Source organism: Anolis sagrei, chromosome 2 (assembly GCF_037176765.1).
Source record: "Anolis sagrei isolate rAnoSag1 chromosome 2, rAnoSag1.mat, whole genome shotgun sequence".
NCBI classification, from domain to species: Eukaryota; Metazoa; Chordata; class Lepidosauria; order Squamata; family Dactyloidae; genus Anolis; species Anolis sagrei.
In genome coordinates, this window is record NC_090022.1 from 190,367,675 (window position 1) to 190,378,333 (window position 10,659).

Below are 10,659 nucleotides of genomic sequence, written 5' to 3' on the forward strand. Positions count from 1 at the left end.
GCCAAGTTGTTTGGCCAGGTATGCAGCCAAGAAATCAACATTCAGTCACACCTGCGCCTCTTTCACTCTCTGACTGATGAGCAGGTGTTATGGTTTTATATAAACAAGGGTTGCATCACTGAAGTCCAATGCAGAACTAGGATGGCAGGTGACTCACGATGGAAGAAATGTACCAGGAAGCAGCAAGGGCTATTTCTGGAGCTTCTCTCACTGTGCTTCCCCACCCCACTTTACACGACAGCTTCCTTGGCTTGGTTTAATTTCTTTATTGAGTACTTTAAATAATTGAGTATGTAAGGGTTGGGTTTTTATGATATCTCAAGCTATCACAGTGCACTTTCTTCCCAGTTTCCTGAATAAGGGCAAGTCCCCAAGGATTAGCATGCAAAGAATAATGCACCACTGGTTTTGTCCCAACTCCCCTTTTTCCAGCAGTAATGGAAAAGAAAGATAGCACCTTGATCCAAAACCCTTTCATATTGTTCCTCAGCACTAAGATAATTCCTACAATTCAGCATTGTGGATAGGTCCACATGCAGAAGAGGGGATGAGGTATGCCAAATATCCCTGCAGTTTTAAAATGAGTGGGAGGGACTTGCTCATCCACAGCTCCATATGTATATCTCCCCATAAATGGGAGCTCCTACAGTAACAGTGTCATAGAAGTCAATGGGTGGCATGAGCCCCCAGTGGCACAATAGGTTAAACCCTTGTGCCAGCCAACAGATCAGCAGTTCGAATCTGGGGAGAGTGGGTTGAGCTCCCTCTGTCAGCTCCAGCTCCCCATGCGGGGATATGAGAGAAGCCTCCCACAAAGATGGTAACATGTCAAAACATCTGGGCACCCCTTGGGCAACGTCCTTGCAGACGGCCAATTCTCTCATACCAGAAGCGACTTGCAGTTTCTCAAGTTGCTCCTGACACACACACACAATTCATAATTTATTTTCATTACTCGTCCTGCCAAATAAATGTGTATAGAAATTTGGAGCAAGTTACTAGAAATTTAGGACTGGTTTGAAAGATCCTCAATACAGGTTTGTTTTCCAAGTGGCGGCAACTTGCTGCTTCTATGGATTTTTGAGACTTTTTGGGGGGAACATGACAACATAATCTCATTCGTTCTCCATGTCAGATAGCATGAGAAAAGGAAAACGCACAAAGAGAGAGGATCATAAGATTTATTTGACATTCAAGCCGAGATAATGGTTTACTGCAATGTCAAAAGGTCAACCATGCATCTCACTGGAACCTTTTTAAGTGGAAAGCCCTGTCCAATGCATATTTGCCAGTCTTCACGTGATGCACATCATTATTTATTTATTTGGAGTGCTTCTACCCCGCCCTTCTCAACCCCCTAGGGGGGACTCAGGGCGGCTTACAGAAGGCACAATTCGATGCCCAACAATTCACAAAATACAATATACAATTTACAATTTAACATCAACAGTTATTACTAGTTAAAACAATCAAATCAATACAATAACAGCAAAATCAATACAATAACAGCAGAATGGCTTCCTTCCCCCAGCCTATCACTGGTCACAAGTTCAATAGGACTTAGCAGAGATGAATACATTGGCACCTTCCATTATGTTCTTCATTGCTCCTCAGTACTTAGTTACATAGTGGTGGCACTGGAGATATCAGGGATTAGCAGCTGAGTATACTGTGTTCCTCACCTACAACCAAAGGCTAGGGCCTGAGATTTGTATAGCTGGAGGTGGGATGTTTCTGCAGATGATCATGAGTTGGATGAGTTTGGACACATTGTGACAGTTTCAGTCCTAAACCATTGCAATGGCATAGCATAAACCCACCTTGACCCTTGGGAAAGGAAAAGTGTGGCTAGCAAAACCTATCATCCCTCACCATTGTTACGCTAACTGCTATTAATGGGAGGATGGGATTGCAGCCCAACAATATTGGGCAAGGGTAAACGTTTCCCCATTTAATAGACCCATATCAGACTTTTGTTGTCATTTATTCCCCAACTGTTGGAGAGTATTATTCATATCTAGAGAACCGATGGTGGTGTGGTTTGAACGTTGGATTGTGACTCAGGGTTCAGTTTTTTGCTTGAACATTGAAACCCATTGAGTGACCCTAGCCAAGTCACACACACTCAGCCCCAAAATAAAAATGATAGATTTGCCTTAAGGTCACCAAAAATTAAAAATATCTTGAGGGGATACAACAACACTGTTCTTGTTTCTCTCTGATCACCCTGATTTTTGCAAGGTGGGAATAAATTCGGTATTTTTCCTTGGAGAAGTTAAGAAAGTATTTCTCTTGCCAAACCTCAAAGGAGGTACAACAGCTTGCGTATTTTCCACCATGAAATACATGTAAAAAATTACAAAACTAAGAACAATATACAGTTCAGCATAGCAATTGAACTAGAAATTAATCAGTTGCTTAAATTGTCGCTCCTATTTCCATTCTAAATACCAACACTTTAAAGCCAATTAAATTAAAGTCAATTGGAATGAAAATGAAAAGGATTGTGAGGCTCATTAAAGAAGAGAATGAAAAACAGGACAGATCTACAGTATATCCCTTTAGCAGTAATTCCACAAATATAACGGCAGTATTAAAAAGGCATGGCCTCTTAATCCAATGGGCCTTGATGGCAGATGTGCAAAAAGAGCCTCTCAGAAGGATCTCTTTGGACGTAGCAGCCAGGTACAGCTGGGTGTTGTAGCCTAGGTCATGGTATAGTGAACCTGCAATTTGAATTTTAATAATAATAATAATAATAATAATAATCGCCCTGAGTCCCCTTTGGGGTGAGAAAGGTGGAATATAAATAAAGTGTTGTTGTTATTTTACTGACACAAAATCCAGCATATATATCTCGTTTGCTGTGACATGTTTTTGTGTCAGTAAAGCAATAATAATAATAACAACAACACTTTATTTATATTCTGCCCTTCTCACCCCAAAAGGGACTCAGGGCAGTTCACTGTACACATACATGGCAAACATTCAATGTTGTTTTGTATAGACAATATAGAGACAGACAGAACAGAAAGAGAACTTATGAACCTGGTAATGTTTCATAATGAAATATGTAGAGCAAGTGAGAAGTCACTTTGGATCCAAGTTCTTTCTTTTTCCTGTGGGCCTCATCTTGATCTAGTACAACTTTAATGAAATAGTAGCCTGGCAGGTTTCACTAGGCTAAAAGCTTGAAAAATCCCCTCTTTCTACACACTCACTCACACACCTCCTTTACCGCTTGGCATGACTGGAAATTATAATTTTCCACTTTCCCTCCCTAACCACTTATTTAGGACCATATAGGAAATAACTGGTCTTCACCCCCCAAAAAAGTCAGTGTTCCAGCTCCCAATATTCCCAATTAGGTTAGTTAGATAGAAATGAGAGGTCTGTCAATTTCTGTCCCACATCTGGATTGCCTCAAATTCAAGATCCAGGGTTCTTTGATGCCTGAAACTCTGCAGAAAGGAGAGATTGAAATCTATTGGTCATCTTGTTGCTGATGGAGATGAAGAAAGATCTGTTGGTTGTCTTGCTACTGAATGTGTTTGCCTGGAAAGGTCTAGATTTCAGCATATATATATATATATATATATATATATATATATATATATATATATAATTTCTGGGTGCATTCATTCTAGTAAAAGTGGCTGTCACAGACTCATTCTTCTGTCTAATACTGTGTCATTCAGGAAAGATGGTGACAAACTGGAACGTATCCAGAGGAAAGTGATCAAAATGATCACAGATCTGGGAGCCATACCCTGTTAGGAGTGGCTTAGGGAGCTGGGTATGTTTAGGGCGGAGAAGTGAAGGTTAAGAGCAGTGTTTCTCAACCTGGGAGTTGGGACCCCTGGGGGGTTGCGAGGGAGTTTCAAAGGAGTCACCAAATATTGGCTGTCGAGTCTCAGATGAGCAAAGTAATACTGGCAAACAAATGAAGTTCTTATAAGGACAGAGACATTTTGGGCCTGCCAAGTAAAAATCTATCAGTTTCTGTCCATTCATACCCAGTTGTTGTTGTTCATTTGTTCAGTCGTCTCCGACTCTTTGTGACCTCATGGACCAGCCCACGCCAGAGCTCCCTGTCGGCCGTCACCACCCGCAGCTCCTTCAAGGTCAGTCCAGTCACTTCAAGGATGCCATCCATCCATCTTGCCCTTGGTCGGCCCCTCTTCCTTTTACCTTCCACTTTCCCCAGCATAAGTGTCTTCTCTAGGCTTTGCTGTCTCCTCATGATGTGGCCAAAGTACTTCAACTTTGTCTCTAGTATCCTTCCCTCCAATGAGCAGTCGGGCTTTATTTCCTCTAGGATGGACTGGTTGGATCTTCTCGCGGTCCAAGGCACTCTCAGAACTTTCCTCCAACACCACAGTTCGAAAGCATCTATCTTCCTTCGCTCAGCCTTCCCTAAGGTCCAGCTCTCACATCCGTAGGTTACTACAGGGAATACCATGGCTTTGACTATGCGGATCTGTGATGTCTCTACTCTTTACTATTTTATCGAGATTGGACATTGCTCTCATACCCAGAGCGCAGTCTAAAATTTGGGAATGGGTTCAATGTGGTTTTCAAATATCCGCATAACACACTGCCACACAACATAGAACCTTTATTTCTAGTTGAACAAGGGTTATCAAAAATCTCATGGCACAGAAGTTCCCAATCTTTAGTCTATTAAGTGTTTGAGACTTCAGGTGAAGCCCCAAACACCTGAAAAACCAAAGATTGGGAACCCCTGTCATTGCAGACTCAAAATCAGTGTTTCTTAACCTGAGGGTTGGGATCCCTGGAGGTGGGGGGGGGGGGGGGTGTCACAAGAACAGTTTCAGAGGGGTCACCAAAATCATCTGAAAACATATATTTCTGATGGTCTTAGGAACCCTTCGCAGAGAAGGCCGAAGATCTCTCCGCCTTCCTTTTCGGAAACAGCCAAAAGCCCACCAAAAGCCCTCCTGCACTGTGATTGGCCGGCCTCTCAGCCAGCCTCTCACCCAATGGGAGGGCTGTTTCTGAGACTCCAAGCAGGGAGGGGAGAGCAGGCGTGCTTGGCACATGGCAGCTTGGTGCATATGTGTGGACAAGGGGGAGGGTGCAAAGCTGGAGGGAGGAGCATGCCAGCGAATCCCTTCAAGGCATGATGGTTCTGTGTGGGAAGTTTAGCCCAATTCTATTGGTGGGATTCAGAATGCTCCTTTATTGTTGGTGAACTATAAATCCCAGCAATTACAACTTCCAAATGTCAAGGTCTATTTCCCCCAAACTATGCCACTGTTCACATTTGGCATTATTAAGTAGTCATGCCAAGTTTGGTCCAGATCTATCATTGTTTGAGTCCACAGTGCTCTCTAGATGTAAGTGAACTACAACTCCAGAACTCAAGGTCAGTGCCCACCAAACCCTTCCAGTATTTTCTGTTGGTCATGGGAGTTCTGTGTGCTAAAATTGGTTCAAGTACTTCATTGGTGGAGTTCAGAATGCTCTTTGATCGTAGGTTAACTATAAAACCCAACAACTACAACTCCCAAATGACAGAATCAATCCCTCCCCTCAACCCCACCAGTATTCAAATGTGGACATATCAGGTATTAGTGCCAACTTTGGTACAGTGAATGAAAATACATCCTGCATATCAGATATTTGCAATACGATTCATAACAGTAGCAAAATTACAGTTATGAAGCAGCAACAAAAATAATTTTATGGTTGGGAGTCACCACAACATGAGGAACTGTATTAAGGGATCATGGCATCAGAAAGGTTGAGAAACACTCATTAAAAGGCACAATAACCATTTTGAAAATTTTTGAAGGATGCCATATTGAAGATGAAGCAGGCTTGTTTTCTGCTTTTCTAGAAACATGGGGATGAAGGAGTGCATTCAATGTGCAGGAAAAGAGATTCCACCTGAATATTAAGAAGAATGTCTTGACAGTAAGTGTTGCTCAACAGAGCAATGTGCTGCCTAGGAATCTTCTTTGGAGGTTTTTAAACAGACTCTGGATTGCCGCCTAGGATTTTTGCTGCATCCAAAAGAGTATAGTGTCTGCAGAAGAGAAGGATGAGAGGAGACATGATGGCCATGTTTAAATATCTGAAAGGATGCCAAAAGGAAAAGGGAACAGGCTTGTTTTCTGCTGCCCTGGAGACAAGAACCCAGAGCAGTGGGTTCAAATTACAGGAAATGAGATTACACCTGAATGTTAGGGAGAACTTTCTGACTGTAAGAGCTGTTCAACATTGGAACTCTATGCCTTGGAGTGCAGTGGAAGCTCCTTCTTTGGAGACTTTTAAACAGAATATGGATGGCCATTGTCGGGGGTGCTTTGGTTGTGGTTCTCCTGCATGACATGGTTGGACTGGATGCCCCCTGTGGTCTCTTCCAGTCCTATGATTCTATGATTCAATGATGTATGTTTTCGTGCAGTATGATTTTTCTCCCAGCTGTGGTAGCTATACCATTTCACATCCCTATTAGTGGTATAGTGGTAGTATTTGAAGTTCAAGTCCTCAAGTCTATAGCAACATCCCTATAGAAAGCCCAAAATTGTGGCTAGCTGTTGATTTAAAACAATTTCTAGCAGTTTTGTATTCGGAACAGCTCTCTTGGAAAGCTACCCCCAAATACTTTGATATATCACAAGAATAGCTCATAACAACGCATCACTGCTGAAAATCCATTTTCCTTCCAGTTACTATGGGGATGGCAGCTAAACTCAGCGGGAACGGGGAGTTCAAGAGCGATGGCACATGATGTCACAAGACTTTGTTGCATGAACCCGCTATTCCACTACAGTCATGTTGTCATTGATAGCAGATACATAATTTCAATATTGCATCTCTCTTCATTAGTGCAATTGTGCCAATTTGTGGCCCCACAATCGCACTTCCATAACCCTACCTTTCTTCACCTCTGCTTTCTTTATGTTTTGAGTACAAATAGGCAATTTCAGGTATTTTTTAAAAGGCAACTATAAGTATAAAATTAAAGGAAAACAACCAGCCTGGGAATAGCAATGGGTGGGGTGGAAGCAGAGAACCCACTTCTGACATTATTTTATAGTCAGAATGATAGCATAGAATTAGAAAGGATACATTACACTAAGATAGGTGATGGGACCATTTCAGGATTGGGAGCTATTGATTGGGAGCTATTGATGAGATTTTATCTTTTGATAGCTAGGGAAAGGAGAGTCAAGGGGAGGAGGTTGGACATGGAGTTGTGTGATAGGGACTGTTACCAAGAGTGACAGTCAAGCTTCAGTGCTGAACAATTTCCCTCCAAACATAATTGTGTATATGTATGTGTGTGTGTGTGCCTACATCCCTCTCACTATTTAGTGAACTCTGTCCTATCATCATGGTTTAATTTGAACTTAGGGCCCTTCCACACAGTGATATAATCCAGAATATCAAGGTGGAAAATCCCACATCATCTGCTTTGGCCAAGTTCAAAGCAGATATTGTGGGATTTTCTGCCTTTATATTCTGGGTTATATTACTGTTTGGAAGGGCCCAAAGGAGCAGCTCTAGAAGTGCCTTTCCATTCCTTTTTTTTGTTCTTGAGCACATAAAACAAGTAGGGAGGGATACCTTGATATTTTCCCATCTCCTCAACCCTCCCTCCCACAGAGGTGGGGAGAGATTGAGTATAAGGAGGAAAGAGTTTACTCTGTCTTGTGATTTCCTGATAACTCTAAGAGCTCACATGCACCAGATTTAACTGCTAAATTAGATTGTGTTAGTGGATGAGGCCAAAAAGATCCATTTAGTTTTGGCATTGTGTTCTTACGGAGGCCAGCTCAGCGACTATGGGAAACTCAAAAGCAAGTTGTGGAAGGCAATAACTTTTCTGCTTGTTGCCTCCGGCTTTGTATACTAGTTGTGATTACGGATGACAACTAGTTCCATGGACCTCGAATCATTAGCAGCCACTAGCAGATCAATAAAAGTGTCAAGTCTTAAAGCTTCATGACATTTGTGCTGGTCCTTACAATCTGTGATTACACATTTTGCTCTGTTTTAGTCTCTTTAGATTAGCCAGTGGCAGAGGACTCTACGAGTTGTTAACCATGTTGTAATAAATGCCTACTGTCAGGATGGAAGCCATATTTGTGTTGCTTCGGGCAGCAAAATATCATGGAGTGGTCCTGTTTGTACTGCCAGACAGTAAAACTATTGAGAAAATCCAGCACTCTTTCTCACCCCTCTCTTCCTGTTACAGTGGTTGGGGTTTAGGCAGGACAAAATTTCCTGCATGAGAAGGGCTTCTGTTTTCTCATTTTAAGTCTTCACTATTGAAGTGAGTGGTCATAAATACTTTTGTGTATCCAAATATCTAGACCAAGCATGGGCAAACTTTCTAACCTGAGAGCCGCATGCTAGCACCTCTTGCTAAGTGGATTGGCTGCCCGGTGATGGATGGATGGATGGATGGATGGAAAGGAAAGGAAAGGAAAGGAAGGAAGAAGGAAAGGGAAGGAGGGATGAAAGGGAGGAAGGAAAAGATGGAAGGGGAAAGAGGGAAGGAAGGAAAGACAAAAGGGAAGGATGAAAGGGCAGGAAGGAAGAAAAGAGAAGGGAGGAAGGGTGGAAGAGAAGGGTAGAAGGAAGGGAGGGAAGGATAAAGAGAATGAAGGAAAAACAAAAGGGAAGGAAGGATGAAATGGAAGGAGGAAGGAAAAAGAGAAGGAAGAAGGGAAGGGAAGGAAGGAAGGAAAAGAAAGATAAAGGAAAGAGAAGGGAGGAAAGACAAAAGGGAAGGAAGGAAGGAAAAAGAAGGAGAGGGGGAATAACGAAAGGATGGAAGGGAAGAATGGAAGGAGAAAAGGAGGAGAGGGGAGGGAAGGAGGTTAGGAGGAAGGAAAGAGAGAAGGAAGGAAAGATAAAAGGGAGGGAAGGATGGAAGGAAGGGAAGGAGGAATGAAAGAAAGAAGGAAGGAAAGACAGAAGACTGGTATAGAATGGAGGGAGGGAGAGAGGGAGGAAAGAGGAAGGAAGGAAGGAAGGAAGGAAGGAAGGAAGGAAGGGAAGGAAGGGAAGGAAAGGAAGAAGGAAAGAGAGAAGGAAAGAAGGATAGGATGGTGAGAGAGAGGAGGGCCTGAGAAAAGAGCCCAAAGGGCCATATCCGGGCCTGGATTTCCCCATACCTGACCTAGACCATGTGAAAATCTGAAGGGTCATTAGCCATCTATTATTATTATTATTGTTATTATTATTATCTTTATTTGTAACGCGCTAGCATATCCCAAAGGACTCGATGCGGCTTACAAAGGCCAAGGCCTCAATAAAACAACAATATAACCAATACACATAAACCATAAAGCAAATCAAAACATTAAAGCAATAACAGTAAACAGTAAAAACAGTACACCATAGCACAATGAAACTAGGCCGGGCCAAGTGTAATGGGTACAGATTAAAAAGTGCTGAGTATGCCAAGTGAAATATAAGGATTTTTGGGTAAGTGCAGTGTGCGGACAATCTTAAATCTCTAATAAAGTGCTTCTGGGATGTATTGCTGGAGGCTCCTTCTTCACTGCCATATAATCCAAATTATTAAAGCAGATCATCCACATAATCTGTTTTAAACTGGATTATATGAATCTACACTGCAATGTAATCCAAAGCAATGTAGAAGGGCCCCTAGACTCCCCACTTCTGTCTCTAGGTCCCACTTCCATCTTCTTCTAGGGTGTAGGCACTCCATGCAAATGTAAATACATATAAAAGACATCAGTAAACTTAGTTTCTAAGTCTCCAACGAGAAAATTCCTGCTTTGTTTATTTTGGGCCAGGAAAGTAATATGATATTTAGGTATGCTTATCTGTTAAGAAAAGAAGGCTGATCTCTAACAGTTTAAGTTTTCACATTTTTCCTTCAAAAAGTCATACACCCCAGGATAATTCCCAACAACAAAGAAGTAGCTAATCCAAAGGAAAGAGCAAATTTCTATCCAGTCTCCACATACATTATATCCTCAACATCTTCCCTGTTTCCTCCAATATTAGAAGGAAATAACCAGTTCACCCACAAAAATCTGCTTTTGTGGGAACTGCAATCCTATACGACAAAGTCTAATTAAAATGAAGTTTCACGAAAAGTGGCCTTTGCTTCCATGGAAGTCTGTGTCAGGTGGCAGTTTTGACTGCTCTCTTCTACATTTGCTTCATTTTTGCTCCGTGATGCCCGCTTTCAAAGGAGTATCTCTGTATGTCTCAAAGTCTTGGCTACACAATATTCCAAATGTGGTTGCTGTCACATAAATACACACAATGACTAGAATTTGCTCTGCCCTTCAGTTTTATGCGGCACCTGCTTCAAGTGCTGGGTGCCGATAAGGTGGATGTGAGTGGACAGCAGAGGCCGGGCACTAGAGCAAGCATGGGCAAACTTGGGCCCTCTAGGTGTTTTGGACTTAAATCCTCACAATTCCTAACAAGCCTTGGACAACACAAAGTCCAAACCCTTCCTCCAATGTGGTACCCTGCAGAATGAATAGTGACACCATGATTGTATGATTCATTTGACCACGTTTTTATGACAGTCAACAGTATAGGTTATTGGGTGCCATTTTGAGTCAAATTGTTGCTTTATATACAACTGGTTTATCTGGTATTGTATTGTGTGTTTATTTTATTTTATTTTATGTA